We start from the raw sequence: 20924 nt of genomic DNA on the forward strand, positions 1-20924 counted from the left end.
TTCATGCTCGGCTTAAACTGCCAATGCGCCCAGCTTCAGCCGAGCATTTCTCTTCTATTATTCATACGATCCAGCCAGTGGAGACGCAGCAGGAGATTTCCGCAAATGGATGAATGGGACCTGTAAAGGGCTTGCTACCACCGTCGGAGTTGAGACTGGCTGTTTATTGAATGGAAGCAAGATGAGCTCTTGTGGTTCCACCCCATGCCAAAGCTAGCAAACGCTGCAGGATAGGCATGTATGGTCATGTTGCCTTCCCAATTGTTCATCCTACTTAGGTGTGCAAATCCGTAATAATACATAGCATTTAAGGCAGCACTTTGCATGCATTGTTTTGGTCACAGAATTGTAAGAGTTAGCAGTTACGTTTGAAGTTATCTAAGGCTGCAGTCCAGCACTCCTGCTGGCCTCTGAAGGCAAAGTGATGCCAGAATGTCCACTGCCACAGAGCTCCCTGTTCTACCCATCAAATGTAATGAAACATGGCTTCAGGCTGGCACAGCAATTTGCTTGCCCCCTTGGCTTTCACCCCAGATGCTGCCCTGTTTGGGATTGGATTGTCCTGTAATGTAAATCCCTGCCAGTTAAGGAACCCCACTGCTACAGCATCCTTGAAGGGTTCTTCTTAAAAACCTGTAACAAAGGAGCATTCACCACCTTCCAAGACAGTCTGCCTCATAACCTAGTAGCTTGTTTTTTGGGGGGAGTTATTCCCAATACAATATATCCCTCCCTCCCTCCCTTCCTTCCTTCCTTCCTTCCTTCCTTCCTTCCGATGGAACCCAGGGTGGCAGACACAGCAATTATATATCTGTAAAAACACAACTAAAAGCAGTTAAAACATTCTCGCCAACTGATTTCTGGCTTGCCAGGAACAATAATGAGGGAGACAGACACACCTCACTATGGACAGCATTCCAGAAACAGAGAACCACCATTGAAAAGTCCCTATCAAGGCCTCACCTGAGATGATTGATATTGGGGAAGGCACTCTTTTAGAAACTTGAGATTCAGCTTTATAGCTGCAAATAAAACATTTTTAGTGTGTTGTAAAGTGCATTATACAAATGTGACACCAGATGGTGATGGAGAGCTATGGCAAATGCAATCTTTTCAAAACATTTTTTTTTTAAAGCATTTTCGCAACATTTTTTATTTGTGTCTAAATTCCACCTAGGGCCCTAAGCCATTTATGGCTCTGTACTTTGAATTTGGCCTGGTAACTCACTGGCAGCCAGTGCAGTGCTTTCAGGACCCATTGGGCTCCCCCACTTAACAAACCTAGCAGCCACATTCAGCATTATCTGCAGCTTCTGGACAGTAGTCCAGACAGGAGGTCACTGGAGCATGGTCAACTGAGGCCAGGCTGGCCAGATAATCACAATTCTTTGTAATTGGTTCAGGTTTGGGGCAACAGAAACCAAAGTTGCTCCATCAGCTTTATGGCAGCTTTGCAACTATTTGAAGATGGCTGTTGCCTCTTAAAAATCCCTTTTCCAGGTTTACAACAAGGTAGGTCCCCATTAGTATCTCTCTGGAAGGCGATGTGTTTAACTCCAATCCCTTTTTCTGGCCATGACCATATTATTTGCAATTCAGCAAGCTCAGCCTTCCTCTAAGATCCATCAGATGACCAAGCCCACATGTCTGGATATGTAAGTTCTCCCAAATCTGGGAGGTGTATGTGTGTGTGTCACTATGCTTGCAAACAGGATGGGTTCAAACTTGGGAGAGGAGTCAGAGTGGGAGCTGGGTCTGACACCACTTCCCTTAGGATGGGGAACTTTCGGCCTTTTTGATGTTGGTGAACTACAACTCCAACCATCTCTGGCCACTGGTTAGGCTGGTTGGGGCTGATGGGAGCTATAGTCTACAACATATGGAGGACCACTGGTTCCCCATCCCTGTCTTAAAGGATACAGATGTGTTTGCTTCCATTTAGAAGATATTTTTAACATCCTGTGCAAACAACAGTGATAAGGTGCAGATGGTGTTCCCCTCTTGGGGCCCAAGGAAGGCAGCCAGGATTAGGCCTATCTAAGCATCTCATCTTAAAGCAGATTCAGTGATCTGGATCCAAGATCCAGCAATCTGAATTTAGCTTGAAATTGTGCAGATAGCCCAAGTGGGAAATCCTGTCTCTTTACACTAACGATCCACCTTGCAGTTTCTGCTTTAGACAACAATCTTACAGGAGCAATAGAAAGCATTGCATTCATTTGTAAAAACACCACTGCTTGAGATAATAAAACATGACTTCCCTCTTGGGCCATATCACTGTTTCTATTTATTTAGCACGAAACGCGAGAGCTTGTCTAGAGACGTGTTATCATTGCCTTTGGGTATAGTGATTCATCCTCACTGGTGTGCAATTTGACCCCACCAGGGAGGTGGCCAATTGTTTAACTCAGAACAGCTATTCCCTTCCAAATAACAAGATGGCATTTCCACAAGTGATTAAACACTCCTTGCTTGCTCCCAATGCTCATGACATCACAAATGCATTTGCATGGGGGCTTTGAATGACTACAGGAATGTACAGCACACATAGTGACCCAAGCTCCAGGTAAGGTTGGAAAGGGGAACCTCTATTGAATTGTGGAGAGGCACTGCCTGTCAGTGGTCTTATTCATAGAAGGCAGCTTCCCAAAGAGTTACATCAGGGGCCAGCAAACTTTTTCAGCAGACAGCCAGTCCACTGTCCCTCAGACCTTATAGGGGACTGGACTATATTTTGAAAAAAAAAAAAATGAATGAATTCCTATGCCCCATAAATAACCCAGAGGTGCATTTTAAATAAAAGAACACATTCTACTCATGTAAAGACACGCTGATTCCCGGACCATCCGCGGGTCAGATTTAGAAAGCGATTGGGCTGGATCCGGCCCCCGGGCCTTAGTTTGCCTACTCATGAGTTACATGGTTTTATTTATCATAGCCTACCATAGGCTGACCTCTATTGGCAGAAAAATATATAGGGGGGGGGGGAAGAGTACAGCCTCCAAGCCTGTAATGGATTTTGAATACTCTTTGGTAAGTATACTTGTTTAATTGTACATTGAAATGGAAAATGACTCTCAATGTGTATTGCGAAAGATAACACTGAGGAAATTCCATTAAAGCTAGGAAGAGCTCTCTGAGTACCTGGTGGGTTGATAATTAACTGTTGATGTGTCTCTCTGCTAGCTCTGATGTGGTGTTTAACTTATATCATATGAGAGGTATTCAGTTGCAAATCACCATTTTGAGGGTTTCTTTTTTTTTGTTCTCTCAAGCCAACAAAGAAAGGTCTGCTAATGATTCTCTCTAGGAGGAACAGTCTTGGGCTGGAATGAAGGCTAATGGAATCTGTGTGGAGAGAGAGACTTTTGATTTCAGGTCTGTTTAGAGTTATGTCATATTTGTAAGAAGCTGAGCCTATGCTTGGACAAGCATATGACTTTTGCAACTGTCTTGATATATCATTTATTGTTTTGTGTCTGTTGAAGAACGTTTTGTTAGTAAAGCTTTAAAACCATATTTTGGGTCTGGACAATTTTTATTCCAAGAGGAGTTAGTTTTTATTCATCCTATATTGCTTCAATCTATGCAATCTGCAATATTCTCCTGGGTCAAGCAGCCATTTTCACGAATGTGCCAGTGTTTCAGTGCATTGTGCTTGGTGGCTACTTTCATTTTCTGCACCAAAAGTTTAGACATTTGTCTCAATAGGAAGCTGCCTTACATCAAGTCGGACCATGTGGGGAAAGAGCTGTGGCTTAGTGGTAAGTCAATTGCTTTGCATGCAGAAGATACCAGGTTCAATTCCTGGCATCTTCAGGTCGGGCTGGGTTAGAATCTTGAAATTCTGATGAGCCACCATCTGTAAGACTATAACAACATAGATAGACCTATAGTCTGACTCTGTATAAGTCTGCTTCCTATGTGCATTGGTTCATCTAGCTCAATGTTGTTTATGCTGCTGTCTGGCAACAGAACTCCAAAGTTTCAGATGGGCATGTTTACTGGATGCCATACAATGAAGCTCTAGAACCTTTCACCAATTATCTGCTCTACAAGGTTGATTACAAGAGGAAATATACAATTGAACATAACACAGTAAGGACACTTCCCAAGTAGTCCTGCTGATACCCTTGAGGTCTATTGACATCAGGTAGGTCCCTTCATTGTGTTCTTTTCAGTGCCTGCAAACCCAGCATGTAGAATGTTGACATGTGTTTTAATCTGGTTTTCAGATCATTGTTGATCTCCCCCCACTTAAACAAAAAGTTTTTAATAGTTGTTTTCAAACTGTTTCTTTGCTGATAATTTTATGGTTCTTTTTCTTTTTGTAAATTGCTTTGAGGTTTTATTACCATCAAGTGTGAATAAAATAAATAAATATGCTTGGCTCAGCTGTTGTATCCATATGAACTATACACTAATTGAGCATTACACATATTAGTATGCAGTTCAGCTATTTGTGTGCACAGGTACACAGATTGTACAGTCATTGAATGTAACTTGTGAACACCTCATGTACACCTCTCTGTTTTACATACCACAGTCAATTTGTGAAAAAAAAAATCTGTCTCTATTTTAGCATATCCTGGGCTGACATCTAGTGGCAGTTTAAGGGAACAAACAGAGAAGGATCTGTCAGTTTCTCACCTTAAATTCAGTTCCCCACATTTCTGCAGCAATTTCTGATTTATTTATTTTTTAACTCACATGAAAATTCTTCAGCATTTTAGTAAGAGAAAGGCCAGAGTTATGAGTTGAGTGATCTGAGCTAGGAACAAAGAAGCAGGTTGGGAAACCAGAGTGAGAGATGCTTGATTTCTGCTCACATCCAAGGCTGTGGCTATGGGTGAAACAGGACCCTTTTGAGGTGCTACTGCTGTGAACCCCTTCATTATAGGCTCAGGTTGTATATATGTGTGTAAATAAGCCATATACCCCAAAGACACCACAGTCTTCACTGTGCCAGCACGAACCCTGGGTAAGTGCCTGGAACCCCTGGAAACCTTCACTGTTCAGAGTTTGGGGTGGCGTGCAACAATATTTTTGAATGATTTGACTAATATGCACATTTTTGTAAGCAGTTTCTCCTAATATAAAAGGGAAAAGGACCCCTTACAATTAAGTTCACAAATGACTCTGGGGTTTCAGCGCTCATCTTGCTTTACAGGCCAAGGGAGCTGGCATTTGTCCACTTCCGCAGACAGTTTTTCCAGGTCATGTGGCCAGCATGACTAAGCCGCTTCTGGTGAAACCAGAGCAGTGCACGGAAACCCCGTTTACCTTCCCGCCGGAGTGGTACCTATTTATCTACTTGCACTTTGATGTGCTTTCCAACTGGTAGGTTGGCAGGAGCAGGGACCGAGCAACGGGAGCTCACCCCATTGCTGGGATTAGAACCGCTGACCATTTGATCAGCAAGCCCAAGCGGCACAGTGGTTTAACCCACAGCGCCACCCATGTCCCATTCTCCTAATATAGCACATTTAAATGCTATTTTCATTAATAAATTTATTTTATGCACACTTTCACTTAAAATATGATTTTTTGTGAACATTGTTTGCCTAGAGAACTGCATCACAAAAATTGGGATGAGTTGGAGTTCGGAAGTGGGGCTATGTTTTGGCTCTCATATGGTTTCAGAAAGTGAATTTGACAGAGCTGCTTTTAAACCTGAATTGACTTGAGCTTTGCAAACAAATTATTTGCATGTCCAGAGGACATGCTGTGCCTTACAGCAAAAAAATATTTCTGGCTCCACCCAAGTTCTTTGGAATTTGGTGGTGGTAGTAGGGCATATATTCAGCCCTATGGGAAGAACAGGCATCATAATGTGGCTTGTGCTTGTTTTACTGGCTGCCCTCATCTAAAATGTTTCTTTGAAGCCAATTTGATGTATGCTTGGGGGGAGGAATTGTTTGCTGCTCTGGCTCAGGCAGCAAAATTTGACCTTGTGGCCCAGAGCACCCAGACAGAGTGCATGGCCTTCAGCAGCTGCCATTCAGAGGAATGCTGATTCTGTACCTATTGCACATAATTGAATCAATAATTGTTCAGGGTTTCTACACCGCACCATCCTGCAGCACCAAAACAGAAAGGATTTCATATGTGGATAGATTTCCTGCTTAAAAGAAACTGAAGAGAACTGCAAATAGTCAGGCCACCAGTATGGCTTGTCTGTTGAAATATGATTATTATATATCAAGTGTAAAGAGGTGTTTAAATTGCCAGGAAACTGTGGCTAGTCTAACACGTTTGTTTCCGCAAAGCAGCACTGTTACATTTCCCCAGGCTCTCCTGTCTGACTCTTCTGGCTTAATTAAATGAATACATTGCATTTGTTCACTATTTAAAGTTTAAGGAGTTACTTTACAAGCTTAAACTATCAGTCCACTACCAGAATTTTCACTAGGGTAAGATGATGATGATGATGATGATGATTTAATCAGGGTTGTGGGGAGAGGGAGGGTTGGAGCACAGGTATTTTAGAGCAGCACCCAAGCCCATGCAGAGCTTGTCTGAGCTTGGGGTAGGCCCATTAAATCCCTGGTTGGCTGGGAAGACCCTGGTGCTTCCCTCCAGCCACCTTAGCCCTCTGAGGCCCGGGGCAAGTATACCCGCCCCACCCTGCCCTGCACAGTGCTGGCAGCATCATTAGTAAAAATTGAGCAAGCCTGATAGGAAATTTTAGACCACCAATGATGTAAGCATGAGGGACTATGTAAAAGTTTAAAGGAAACAAGTCGTTCAATCATACAGCAGCTGGGGAAAAAGAGAGATTTCAAGAGGCAGATCACATCCAAGCACTCGAGACAATGCAAAATATCTAACAAGTTCTTTTGGCTGGGTTAGGTTTTCTATTTTCAGAATTATTGTTAATAATTGAACAATGGGTTTAATTCTACTGCTGGGGCAAGGATAGTGGAGGTTATGTGGGGCAGAATGTAGAAGTGGAAGGTAAAATTTAAGGGAGCCTGACATTTCCTCCGAAACAGCAGCACTCCTAGCTCTACCAGCCATTTGCTAGGCTCAGCCTAACTGTTGGCCTCCCTCCTTTCCTTCCTCCCTACCAGTTCTAATGAGCACCATCCTCCACTGGTGAGAAGGAGAGAGGCGGGGAAGCAGGCAAGCAACAAAATCAGGGCTTGGTCCAGTCAGTCTGTCCTCCTTCCACCTGCAGGACCAACTTTATAGCATTTTCTTTTCTTTTCAAAATTGTAAACCACTGTGTGTGCCTTGGCAGAAAGGCAGTCTGCAAGTGCAATACAATAAATAAAGGAGTTTGCTTCCAATAAAGTGGGGATATAGGATTGCAGCCATGAAGTTATTCTTCATCGCTATTTATTGGACTGATATTCTGCTGCCTTTCAGCCCAAAAGTTCCCAGGGCAGTAAATGACAGACTATAACATGCATAAATCCATGCAAAAGCTATACTACCACAATATAAACCAGAAAAAGGATGGAAACATCCACAGAGCAAGAGTTAAAAATCACAGTCCACCAGCAAGTTCAAAAACCCTTTCAACCAGTACCCTAAGGCCGGAGAGAACAGGTATGTTGTGAGCTAATGCCTAGAATTAATCAATTCAGAGGACAACTGAATCTCTGGGGAGGGAATTCCACATATGGGGTGCCATAACAGAGAAGGTCCTGCTCCATGTCACTGTGCTACTAACTCTATTTGTTGGTGGGACAATGGGCAGGGCTTCTTCTGCAGATGTTCATGCTGGGGAAGTTAGACTGGTGACTTCCATGTCTGAAATGTGATGTTTACATAAAATATGTAAAGTGGAGTTGGAAGGGCTTATTTAACCAGGCAAGCTCTAATTTGTTTTTCTTCCAAGATCAACTTTAGTATTCTCACAGCCTGCTATGACCATCTGCCCTACTTTTCAGTGTCAATCAAGCAAACATGTTGCATTTGCCCCTTATGAAAATGTTCTAATTGCAATAAATTGAGATGTACAAAGTTCAGACCTAGGATAGGTCAAGCTTAGTTTCTGGGACAATGTTGATTTGTCTTTTGGCAATGGCGGTTGGAATCCATGTACTTTTGGGCAGCATGAAATAAATATTAGAGGCGAGAAATGCTGGGAATGTTGGGTATTTGATTTGTGGATAATATGATTACTGATTTTTTTAAAGTAGGGAAAGGGATATATGGAAGCATTTAAGTGACAAAGCCAGTTGACCACACTTGATCCTGTTCAGAGGAGTTGAGGGAAGAACACAGATTCCAGTGATAGATCACTTCCAAGCACATGTCATGAACTGGTTGGAAGCAGAGGAATGGTGGGAAGAACCAGCTGGGGAACCCCCAAGGGAAGAAGGCTCAAAGCCCAGGGATTGGTGGTGGGATGACAATGAGTGGTCACAGGGAGAAGGAGAAGATGGGGAAGAGGAGGTGTCAGAAGTTGATGAGGTAACAGGACTTAGTGAGCTGGGAGAGTCTGTGGCAGAGAGAAGTCCAGAATCAGAGGCAGAAGCTGAAACAGGAGGGAGGCCAAGAGCAGAGATGAGTCAAGCTGGTGAAGAGTCCTGGGTGTCTCCCCTTCCAACTGCTAAAAGTTCCCCTCCCTACTGAAACCCAGAGCCAAAAGAAGTATGAAACAGGAGGAGCAAAGAGGGGTACACAGGTGCAGTCTCCGATTGTTTAGAAAAAGCCATGAAGAGGAGCAGACATAGATGGCTGTGAGGAGACAGGGACCTTTAGTCTCCGCAACTGATTTCATGGAGTAAGACCTACAGGGAATGAGCTTCTGTGCTCCATTAGGCCTGGAACTCTGCCAAGTCTGCAAAGATAGTGGGTTTTTTTTTTGCCAATAAAGGGTTAATTCCAACTTTGATCTGGGTGATTTACCGCAGGCTAACTGCTTCCTATGCCAGTCTCACAGCTTCTTTCATCCAGGTTAGGTTTTCTTTCTGAGAATGGGTTTAATTCTATAGAAATTACACGATAGTTCAAAACCAGTGCAAGACTTGTTTACTTTCCTCCCTGACCTTCAACTTTATTCTGACACTCTGGCATGACCATCTGGAAGATTTTTCCACAGAAGAAATTAAATAAACATGCCGTATTTATTTACTATGTAAAAGTTCAACTTTCATTAACTCAACGGCCTCATCTGCTCCACTATCTGAAGTGTCATTTGCAGGAAACTGATGTTGAAATAGGCTGAGGTGATCGTCCCCAACCCAGCCCCTGCTCTTTTGGGAGCAGAGGAGAATGGAGCGCAGGTCTTTTACACAAAGAGTAAATATTAGAGAAGTAGCAATGTTGGGAAATTCCTTCCTGGATACAAAAACTGCAGCCACCCATTAAAGAGCTATAAATGTGACAAAGCTGTTCAAACACACTTAAACCTAAGGAGGGTCCTAAGGAGGAATTGAGAGAAGAACTGAGATCAGTTTAAACCCCCCCCCAAACATCAAGATGATGCTGGGAACATCAAGACCCCGCAGCTTCCTTTGTCCAGGTAGGTTTTTTCATTTCTGATAATAGGTTTAATTCTCTTCCCAAAACCATGACAAGCATGCAAAGTGGTGCTGATTAGCTGGCATTTCATCCAGGGCTTGTAAGAGCAATACTGGGAACACACAAAGCTTGGGGCCAGGGCACACTAAGAATGCTCTTGTGTCACATTTGCCCTTACATCCAGACACCCCAGATGTTGCACTCCGTCTCTGTCAGCTCTCAGCCAACTTGGCCAGTCACCTCATGAAAGCTGTAGTCCAGTAACATCTGGAGGGCAAGAGGCTCGTGACCTTGGCCCAACCAATTTTAAGATCATCTAAGGATGCCCCACTTAAAATGCTTCCAGCTTCTGAAATGTGCTACAGGTTGTCCCATTCTCCTCATGCACGATCCTTTGCAGAAGAGGCAGCTAAGCTCACTTTTGTTTTCTGGGCCTCCTGAACATTACTGTTAAGGCTTGACTATTGAGATGGGTGTTTGCTGCTGGATAAGGTGACTGCTTCAAGTGTCAGGATCTACAGGGGCAGCCAATCTGTCCTCTGAGGAATGTATTGCCTGCTGCTGCATGCTCCTTGGAGACCTCCTTCACAGCCCTTCCCCAATAGGGATAAATTTATAATTCTGTCTTCTTTTTTTTTAGCAGCCTCCCTGGGACCTCTCTCAAGATAATTATATTATTTTCCTCAATGCAAAGCCTTCTTTTAAAATTAGTTTGTAATATTCTATCTCTGAGAGCTACAGAGTTCAGACATACTAAACAGTCACCTAGCCTTTATTCGCCTTTGCTATAGTAGAATTGACTCTAAAAAAGATTTTATCAATCTTTCTGCCCACTTTCATGAGTAATGTAATCAAGTAGAAATTAAACACATGTAGTCCAAATGTGACTGCCTATGTGGCTATCTCTTTAGCTATCTACAATATCAAAATGCTAAGGTAGTTTATTTCTTTATCTTTTGCTTCAGGTGTCTGGATTTTGACCATAGTTTTGGCCAGAGCTGGAGGAGTTCAAGCAGATTCTTCTGGTATTCCCGGTCCACCTGGTCCACCTGGTCTACCTGGTGTACCTGGTCCTCGTGGTCCACCTGGTCCACCTGGTCCTCCTGGTTTTACTGGTATTCCTGGTTTCACTGGTCCTCCTGGTCCTCCTGGTCCACCTGGTCCTATAGGTGCTCCCGGACCACAGGGGGCACCAGGTATTGCTTAATTCTCAGCAATTTTTTTACTACTATTACTACTACTAATACCTTTATTGTCAATGTACAACCTGTGTACAATGAAATTAACTGAGCCTCCCCCCCAAACAACTCCCCCCCCCAAACACTCAATCTCATTGCACTCTGAGTGCTTGTCGCACAACACACCAACCCCGAAAGTCAGTTGCACTATATTATTTTCCATTCAACCCACGGATAGAAACGGTTTTTTAGCCTGTTGGTACGACTGATTATACTTCTATATCTCCTGCTTGAGGGGAGAAGATTAATGAGGTGCTGGCTGGGGTGTGAATCATCCCTGAGAATTTTTCTCGCTCTCCTAAGGCAACGATCCCTTGCGATGTCATCTAGCGGGCTCAAGGGACAGCCCATGATACTACACTTTGCATGGAAGACAGAACACTTCAGAAACCAAGCAACAGAAATCAAGTTCTTGGTTATGTTTACCAAATAAACAAAGCAGGTGCTGGGTTTAATCCTGGATTGCAGATAGAAACAGCTTGGGTCACCCTGTTGGTCACCCATTTTAGGGAGAGGGACTGGGAGGAGGGTCAGTGTCACGAGTGAGCCAGCAGTAAATCACACTGTTCAAGTTATAGTTAAGTATTACCAAAAGTACAATCTGCACAGACTTAGCGGAATGTTAGAACTAATGAGCACCACAACCCATCCCCAGTAGGTCCTTCCCCATGAAGCTGTTGCTGAGACTGAAAGTCCCTGCCTATCCATAGCTGCCTAAGTCCCCTCCTCTCCAGGATTCCCCCCCCCCCAAGCAATCAGAGACTGTGCTTGCATGTTGTCAGTCTCTCCTCTTCCCTTTTCATGCCTCTTCTGGTTCTGGGACACAAGTGGGGAACCAGAGCTTTTTTCAGCGGGGGGTGGGGGGGAAGAGAAGTCCATTGGGTTCAATGGTGCATGCCACTGCCAAAGTCATTTTTCCTGGAACCCCACCCCTTTTCCATCCCTTTTTAATATTTACTTGCAATATACAGTTGCTATTTGTTTTCATAATCTTTTTAGGAAATTTTGTGGCACATTGTTGTATTTTTTAATTTTTTTTAGTACACCACTTGGAGAGATTTCACTATATCAAATGGTATAATTTTTATGATTATATAAAACCAAAGAATGTCAAAACATGGTAAGAAACAGCTACAATGGTAAAATTATAGTAACTGCAATATTGTGTTGTTGTTTTTTAAAAAAGTATAGTAAGGGAGCCGAGTTCTGTCCAGGTTTATGAACACCTGAATGTCTAAACTCCAGTTCAGTTGTGGTTCAGCCACTAATCTGAACTATTTTTCAACCTGCTGAAATACATTTTATATAACTGACCACACAGAAGGCAAGCTACCAGCAATCGTCAGGTCTACCAAATACCAAATGTCTGAAACAGCCCTTTTTTTTGCTATTCAAGGAAAGTAGCTAAAAATCAAGTGGTTTACTGAGTGAGTGGTGGGCCATATTTTGTTTTGCACAGGGTTAATATCCTAAACATTAACAATTTACTAACAATTAACAATTCTATAATATTAAGATAAAGCTAAATATGGAGCTTGAGAATTAATTGTTTTCAGTACACCATCATCATCACATCCTCTATAAGTCCATCAAAGTCCAAAAATTAATTAGTGTATTAAAGGTAAAGGTAAAGGGACCCCTGACCATTAGGTCCAGTCGTGACCGACTCTGGGGTTGTGGCACTCATCTCGCTTTATTGGCCGACGGAGCCGGCGTAGAGTTTCCGGGTCATGTGGCCAGCATGACGAAGCCACTTCTGGTGAACCAGAGCAGCGCACGGAAATGCCGTTTACCTTCCCGCCGGAGCGGTACCTATTTATTTACTTGCACTTGACGTGCTTTCGAACTGCTAGGTTGGCAGGAGATAATTACAATAATTAGTGTATTAATTGATAGTTATTGTTGTCCCACTTCATCAATAATGCTCAAAACAGCTTACGGCATTAACATTTTGCACTGGGAATTTCAGGGAGAGCAAGTGTGGTTGACACTGAAGGTATTCTGTGCATGAGCCTACAGAGCAGCTGGTTTGGGGTTCCTGCTGTGTTGCTAAGGCCATGCAGGTGCAGAACCCTGTTTTACCTTCCCAGCTGGCCAAGACCTTTGTGGGGAAATGTTGCTTGATTCATAATACAACTAAGCATTGCAAGCTGAACAAATTTGTATTCCAAACCAGGAAATCACAACCTTTGGCAACATCTTAGTGCCACAACAGCAGGAGATGGATAAATGTGAATATCCAAACAACTTCTTCTCCCTTCTCTATTCTCCCACTACTTTTCCTCTGTAAAATCACCCCTCACTCCAGTGCATTGGTAGAGGAAAAATCAAGCATGAGTGTTGCAATACCTAATGCCATTTAATCCTATATACATCATTTTATCTGTATGCCATCTTCCCACATTTAAAGCCATGCTCATTACAAGCCATTACAAACATAGCAAAAGTACCGTATTTTTCGTCCTATAGGGCGCACCGGCCCATAGGATGCACCTCTTTTTTGGGGGGGGGAATGAATAAAAAAAAATTATTTCCCTCCCCAGCTGCAGCTGCCGCCCCAAGCCTTGCACACACCTGCCCGAAGCACAGGGCACCCTCCGGAGGGCTCCGAGTGCTTCGGGCTGCAGGCTGCTGCCCGCAAGCCTTGCGAGCCCGCGGGAACTTCCGCTGGGCTTGCAAGGCTTGCGGATAGCTTCCTGAAGCCTGGAGAGCGAGAGGGGTCGGTGCGCACCGATGCCTCTCGCTCTCCAGGCTTCAGCGAAAGCCTGCATTCGCCCCATAAGATGCACACACATTTCCCCTTCATTTTGGAGGGGGAAAAGTGCGTCCTATGGGGCGAAAAATACGGTAGTCATAAACAATAAATAAATCACATCAAAAAGCACACAGTTGAATCGAAATATTTCCGCATAACTCATTATAATACAGATAAAGATACCAAAAAAAAAAAAACCCCAACAAAAAAACCCACACCAATGACAGCAACACCAACTTCACAATAATGCCCTCCTTAAACAATACGTCAAGCATCTGGTCAGCAGTCTCTGCTTTTGTAGCTGGAGTCAGTCAGAGTCCTACCCTCCCAGGTCAGGTGGAAAACTTCCTGCAAGGCAGAGAGCAGGTCTTCCAGGACTCAAAGCCAAGATGGTTTAGACCAGATGTTAATGAACTACAGCTCCATCATTCCTGACTACTGAACATGCTGGCTGGGACTGATAGCAATTGGGGGTCCAACATTTGGGGGGCAGCAGGAATCCCATCTCAGCTCTAGAGATTCTGAGAAAGAAATTATTTCTACAGTATTTGGATGACAACTTCAATGCACTGCTAACTTCTTTTTTAACAGCCAAAGCTGAGTACCTGTGAAGACTCTGTCATTCAAACACTGCTTTTGTGCCTGGGCCCTGTAAGTGGTTGGAAGAGTCTGTACCCAAACAGCTGCAGGCTATTTTGATTTGAGACAGACATTTGTCACTGCTTTTTCTGCTAAATTGTTTTCCCCCTCTCTCTTCAATTTTTAAAAAGGTTTGCCAGGGACTCCAGAATTGATATGCCCCCATGGATTGCCAGCAGCTGATGGTCAACCAGGCCTAAGAGCACCACCAAAATCTGCATTTTCTGCAAAAGTGGGCAAAAGCTATCCAGCACCTAATCAGCCCATGGGATTTCAAAATATTCTATACAACGAGCAGCAAGTCTTTGATGAGTCATCTGGCATATTCACCTGCCAAATCCCAGGAGTATATTATTGCACCTACAACCTGGAGGGACACCAGAATTCACATATGATCCTGGCAAGGAATGGTACAGAGGTGAAAGCATCTGATCAGATTACCTCAGATGCTTATGAAAACCTGCCGCAAAGTGCAATCCTTAAATTAGAGAAAGGAGATAGGGTGTGGTTGGATGCAAAAAAGGCTCATGATGGGATAACAGAAGGAAGCTATTTTTTGTGCTATCTCATATATGACTCTTAGATAATGCAGTACTCTGGATCCAAATGGCTCGCGTCATAATTTGTCCTGCATACATTCGGCTAGATGGTTTGTTTTGATTTGCAACAAGTACACCTAATCTATAATAGGTACACTTAGGTATGGGGAAGAATTCTAAATGGGAAGCTAGGAAGTGGGACTCATTGGACATCTGAGTAAACATGCCTAGGATGCAATTGGGTTCTGGCACACCAATGGCTCAGAAGCATTGTTTTACAATTTTCATAGAAACATGAAAGCAGAACATGAAGTGTGCATTGATTTCCATGAAGTTTATTAGAAGGCTACTGCTTCTATATTTACGAATCAAAAGGATGTGCTTCACATTGTTTCCACATCTGCAGAAGTGCATGCATGTAATCATTTGTTTAAAATTAAAGGTTGTGTCATAAAACAACTGACTGCTACGGAATATTTATATGGGGAAACTAAGTGCTTTAAATAGGTTTTGGTGTTTTTTAAAAAAATATAAACAAAAAAGACAGTCAGGGATAGATGAATGAAGGAGCAGATGGGCAGGGATGGGAATAGGTAAAGGTAAAGGTACCCCTGCCCGTACGGGCCAGTCTTGACAGACTCTGGGGTTGGTGCGCCCATCTCACTCAAGAGGCCGGGGGCCAGCGCTGTCCGGAGACACTTCCGGGTCACGTGGCCAGCGTGACATCACTGCTCTGGCCAGAGCCAGAGCCAGAGCCAGAGCCGCACACGGAAACGCCGTTTACCTTCCCGCTGGAGAGGTACCTATTTATCTACTTGCACTTTCATGTGCTTTCAAACTGCTAGGTTGGCAGGAGCAGGGACCGGGCAACGGGACCTCACCCTGTTACGGGGATTTGAACTTCTGATCGGCAAGTCCTAGGCTCTGTGGTTTAGACCACAGTGCCACCTACGTCCCTTGGACAACTTTAAAGGTAAAGGTACCCCTGCCCGTACGGGCCAGTCTTGACAGACTCTGGGGTTGTGCGCCCATCTCACTTAAGAGGCCAGGGGCCAGCGCTGTCCGGAGACACTTCCGGGTCACGTGGCCAGCGTGACAAAGCTGCATCTGGCGAGCCAGAGCCGCACACGGAAACGCCGTTTACCTTCCCGCTGGTAAGCGGTCCCTATTTATCTACTTGCACCCGGAGGTGCTTTCGAACTGCTAGGTTGGCAGGCGCTGGGACCGAGCAGCGGGAGCGCACCCCGCCGCAGGGATTCGAACCGCCGACCTTTCGATCGGCAAGTCCTAGGCGCTGAGGCTTTAACCCACAGCGCCACCTGCGTCCCCCGGGATGGGAATAAATGTGTTTATTTGGACAATGTATAAATATTGGGGGCAATCACAGCCTTTCCGTGCTAACAGCACAGTGGAGGTGCAAGTGGAAGTGTAGAGATGACTTTATGGATTCATGGATAAGTACCCAGGGTTATCAACAGACAGAGGATTAATCTGAAGAATAATGAATACAAATCCACAGTAAACCAAAGTCAGGGCTGAATGGGATTAAGAGCACTAATATCCTAAACACATTCCTGTAACTTCACTATTTACTGAACATAATGTTCAGGAACATTATTCAGTTATTATCTACTGCCCTTCTTCCAGCTATCAACTCACAAAATTTGCACCCCTCAACAGTCATCCCATGCTCCCTTGAACTCCTCCTCCCCCTAGATTATTCAGTATCCCAAGCAAGCACTCTCTCCTGCTTCTAAATCAAACACAAATACCAAACATTGTCCATTACAGTTCCATGGCTGGGCCAAGATAGACGTGCCCACTAAGTCTTAATTATTTTGACAGATGCAAGGTGTTAATCATACTGACATATATATATATATATATATATATATATGCAGGTTTTGGTGTCCTCGGGTGTCTTCCCGTGTAAAAGTTGGGGTGTCTAGGCGACGTTTCGACGAGGTCTCACTCGTCATCTTCAGGCTGGTGCTTTCGGCTTCTTGTTACTGGAACAGAGCGGGATCTCAATGTTTGAGTTCCTATAAATACTGTAGAGGGGGTGTGGTGTCTAGCCTCCAATGTTCTGGGCAGAGAGGAAGTTCCCAGGCTAGTGTGCCTTTTCTTCTTTTGTTCCTTAATTACTTGAGAGATACCTTGAGTGATTTCTTGAGTGATATCCTGAGTACCACTTAGGTGGGTCATTAGGTGTGGATTAGTTGCCCGTGAAAATCTACGAGTCATTAGGTGTGGATTAGTTGCCCGTGAAAATCTACGAAAGCACATATATATATATATATATATATATGCAGGTTTTGGTGTCCTCGGGTGTCTTCCCGTGTAAAAGTTGGGGTGTCTAGGCGACGTTTCGACGAGGTCTCACTCGTCATCTTCAGGCTGGTGCTTTCGGCTTCTTGTTACTGGAACAGAGCGGGATCTCAATGTTTGAGTTCCTATAAATACTGTAGAGGGGGTGTGATCCCGCTCTGTTCCAGTAACAAGAAGCCGAAAGCACCAGCCTGAAGATGACGAGTGAGACCTCGTCGAAACGTCGCCTAGACACCCCAACTTTTACACGGGAAGACACCCGAGGACACCAAAACCTGCATTCCTGTACCCGTGAAAATCTACGAAAGCATATATATATATATATATATATGATTATATTGACATCTTTATGGTTGCATCTGGCTCATTATAACTGCTCATAATAAGTTATATATAATAAAGCTGCATTGAAACCAGGAAGCGCCGCCTACCAGCCATATCTGGTCTAGCAATACACAGGGATGCTGAACCCATGGCCCACTGGCTGGATGCAGCCTGGCAAGCCACTCCAAGTGGCCTGCCAGCTCCTGGCAAAATCAAGCACCTCAAAGTTATGTAAATTCACCACAGAGGACGGCAAGATGAATAGTGTAATTTTGGTGGAAGGCAAACTTCAGCAGAATGGAACCAGTGCTGCATGCAACAAACACAGAGTGGAATGGAAAAGGTTGCCTTATTACAGCTCTGCTCCATACATCCACATGTGTAGTTTTAGACTGTCTCACTTTCATTTCCACCACTGGAAGTAACAACAGTTAAAGCAAAAACGCACTAAAACTACATGCAACCCATGGATATAAAAACAGAACAAAGGGAAACACTCTGAAAGTCACTGCAAACATTGTGGTGGAACCAGGCGTCAGTTTTAGAAAAGGCCTCAAAGAACTGGAGGGAGTTATTTATCATTCCGCGTGCCCCGTTTCAAAAAGTCAGTGCACATTTTTGTGTGTGTGTGTAAATTTCACTGCACAAATATGCACCTTGAAACCTTCTTTGAGGGCTTTTTAGTACCTTCCACTTGGTGACAGGCAAAACATTTCCAAAAAGGTAGCAATCTCATCAGACAGAAGATCTGGGAAAAGGCACACAAAGCAACACAACCCAGAACTGTCAGAACTGATGCCCCAAACAAGCTGGTGACATTTCCTGTGACCTAAAAGAATGTCCTTGGTTTCATTTCCGAGAAAAATAAAATGACATGAACTAAAGTAAAAAGTGGCTTAGATGCAAAGCTAGGATGGATCTGTTCCCCTAGTGCTAAATCGTACTGGGGGGAAAATGCAGATTTTGCATCTTTTGATGTGTGTCCCATGCTTGACACTGGCTTGCCATTTTCTCCGGTTCCTGGGGTGATTACTTTGATGAAGTGTTTACATAAATCATGTCCCTGCTGGAATCTAATTGGCAGGAAGGTGCAGGAGAACAGGCAGAAGAAACCTGCGCTGCAGCAGGAGTTAAAGATATATGAGACCTGCTTACAAGCTCCGGTGAAAAATGAGAGAATAATGGCACCAGTTTTACACGGGACTTGATGTATGGTTCCATACATCTTAAAGTCTTGGCAAACGTGCACTCAAATGACTTAGAAATATGAGAAATTTACTGCACGCTAAACACTATCTCCCTGCTACCACCAGCAACTTCATCCCCCTATGGAAAGCAAGACTCTGTCCCCCGCCCCTCTTCCCCTGTTCTTATCATTCATCTATCAGTGAGGGAAATTCACAGAGAGCACTTAGAAAAATATGCTCCTTCCTCTCTGTTTTATGCCTTATTCTGCTCCTTATTTCAGCAAAGGCTGTTTTACATTAACGGCCAACCAGATAGCCTGATTCATGAGATCCCCAACAGTAGTATGAATGAGAGTCAGGTGTCTGTGGCCAAATAAGACATGACATAAATATATGAAGTGCAAAAGCCTCCTGCTTTTCAACTCCTTGACATGTCCTCAGTGGTAATGTGTGAACCCGATCAGGTTTTCTGTGTGTGCAAGAACTGGGTTATGAGAATGGTGTAAAACTAGGGTCTGCAAACTCTTTACAGCACATGCGTGAATGGGTTCTGTGAAACAGGGGTGAGAGGGAATAAAATGTCCCCGAAAAAGCAGTGCTTTTCAACGCATTTCTTTGGCTGTTTGCAAATCATTTACTAAACCACAGTGTGGGAAGAAGGGGCAGCTTGCCTAAACCAGGCTGAAGGACCACATAGCCCTCATGAGCAAGACTTGCGAAGTGACTCCATGTCACTTGGTAAGTTGCTTCTGGCATCAATGTGCAGGCAGCCACTGAGAAGCTAGGATTCCAGCGTAGCTCTGCTCTTCATACAAATGAAAGGAAGGAAGCCTTAAGTGCTTTGTGGATTTGACAATCCTCCCATCCACAAGTGTTAAAAACAAAAAACCAGAGTGCTGGGAAAGGTTCTGCTTCCTTTGAATGAAACCTGTCAATCTACTTTTGTACCCCCATAGCAAATCTTTAGAGACGCGGGTGGCGCTGTGGGTAAAAGCCTCAGCGCCTAGGGCTTGCCGATCGAAAGGTCGGCGGTTCGAATCCCCGCGGCAGGGTGCGCTCCCGCTGCTCGGTCCCAGCGCCTGCCAACCTAGCAGTTCGAAAGCACCCTCGGGTGCAAGTAGATAAATAGGGACCGCTTTCTAGCGGGAAGGTAAACGGCGTTTCCGTGTGCAGCTCTGGCGCGCCAGAGCAGCGATGTCATGCTGGCCACGTGACCCGGAAGTGTCTTCGGACAGCGCTGGCCCCTGGCCTCTTGAGTGAGATGGGCGCACAACTCCAGAGTCTGGCAAGACTGGCCCGTACGGGCAGGGGTACCTTTACCTTTACCTTTAGCAAATCTTCAGGTTTTGCCCTCACCACCAGCAGCCTCACCTAATTGTTACTCTCCCATCCTTACCCTATTCCCAACAGAATACTTTCCAATCTTATTGCAGTGGCTCTCTGACAAGAATCTGCTTCCATGGCAACAGACCAACATCATGTTGTGATTTCACTGTGGGAAAGAGCAAGGAAATGTGGGGGAAATGCCAGAGAAAGCCACCAGTTATGTGTCACTTTGGCCCAGCTTTGCTTTGGAAGGTGAGGGTGAAAGTACACATTACACCCAAACAGGTGTCACAAAGCTCCAACGGAATGTTTCATTGAGAAAAGCAGCTTTTTTTGGGGGGGGGGAGGGCGTGTTGTGTGGGAAACTGACAGGGTGAAGTGGTGAACAATCCTTTCCCCAATTACCGTATTTTTCCGTCTATAAGACGCCCCCTATTTTGGGGGACTCCGATTTAAGAAAATGGAGGGAGATGGCCTCCGTGTTTAAGACACCCCCACATTTTTGATATTATTTTTAAGGGGGAAAACCCTAATCTTATACACGGAAAAAATATGGTATTTTGTTCTCATTGCACCTGGTGTGAGTATTTTAGGATTCCAGTTACATGTTGGGATCCTACAGGGTGGAAAGCAGCTTGGCCAGGGGATGGGTGGATCTGTCCGTTTGGGTTTAACAGTTTCTTATGCTTCCAGTCTTAGGTTCAGTTCTTTATATTTCCACATCTATTTGTGATTTCCCCCCCTCCCCCTCATGAACACGCACAAGCATTTTACTGAAAATTTCTTGCAATATGCACGTTTTTGTGTGCGCTTTTGCCTAATACACTTTTTTTAAAAAAATAACTTTTCCTAATATAATGCGTTTTGGTATGTTATTTCCATGAATATGTGTGGTTTTTGTACACATTACTTGGCTTGAGAACTGCACTGCAAAATTTGGAAAAGAATTGTGGATGGCTGTGTTTGGTTTGCATCTTGTTTTGGGAAGTACTGATTTGGTAGGTTCACGTTTAAAACCAGCCATCAAGGTTCTCTCACATCCCATTCAGCAGAATAATAGTAGGCAGGAGAGGGGTTAAGCATTCCCTCCAAATCACTACTTCTCCATGCG

The 20924-nt window shown here is 44.2% G+C and overlaps 1 long non-coding RNA gene across 1 annotated transcript in view; it reads left to right on the forward strand.

The window, feature by feature from the left end:
* Window positions 1–9162: 9162 nt before the first annotated feature.
* The window catches only part of LOC310826298, a 46915-nt gene continuing 35153 nt past the window's right edge, over window positions 9163–20924 (forward strand). Inside the window, exons 1-2 of the long non-coding RNA XR_014555710.1 lie at window positions 9163–9542; window positions 10069–10673. This is a non-coding gene — a long non-coding RNA (uncharacterized lncRNA). The remainder of the gene's footprint in view (window positions 9543–10068; window positions 10674–20924) is intronic.

This window comes from Podarcis gaigeae (genome assembly GCF_964106915.1).
Source record: "Podarcis gaigeae genome assembly, chromosome: 10".
NCBI classification, from domain to species: domain Eukaryota; kingdom Metazoa; phylum Chordata; class Lepidosauria; order Squamata; family Lacertidae; genus Podarcis; species Podarcis gaigeae.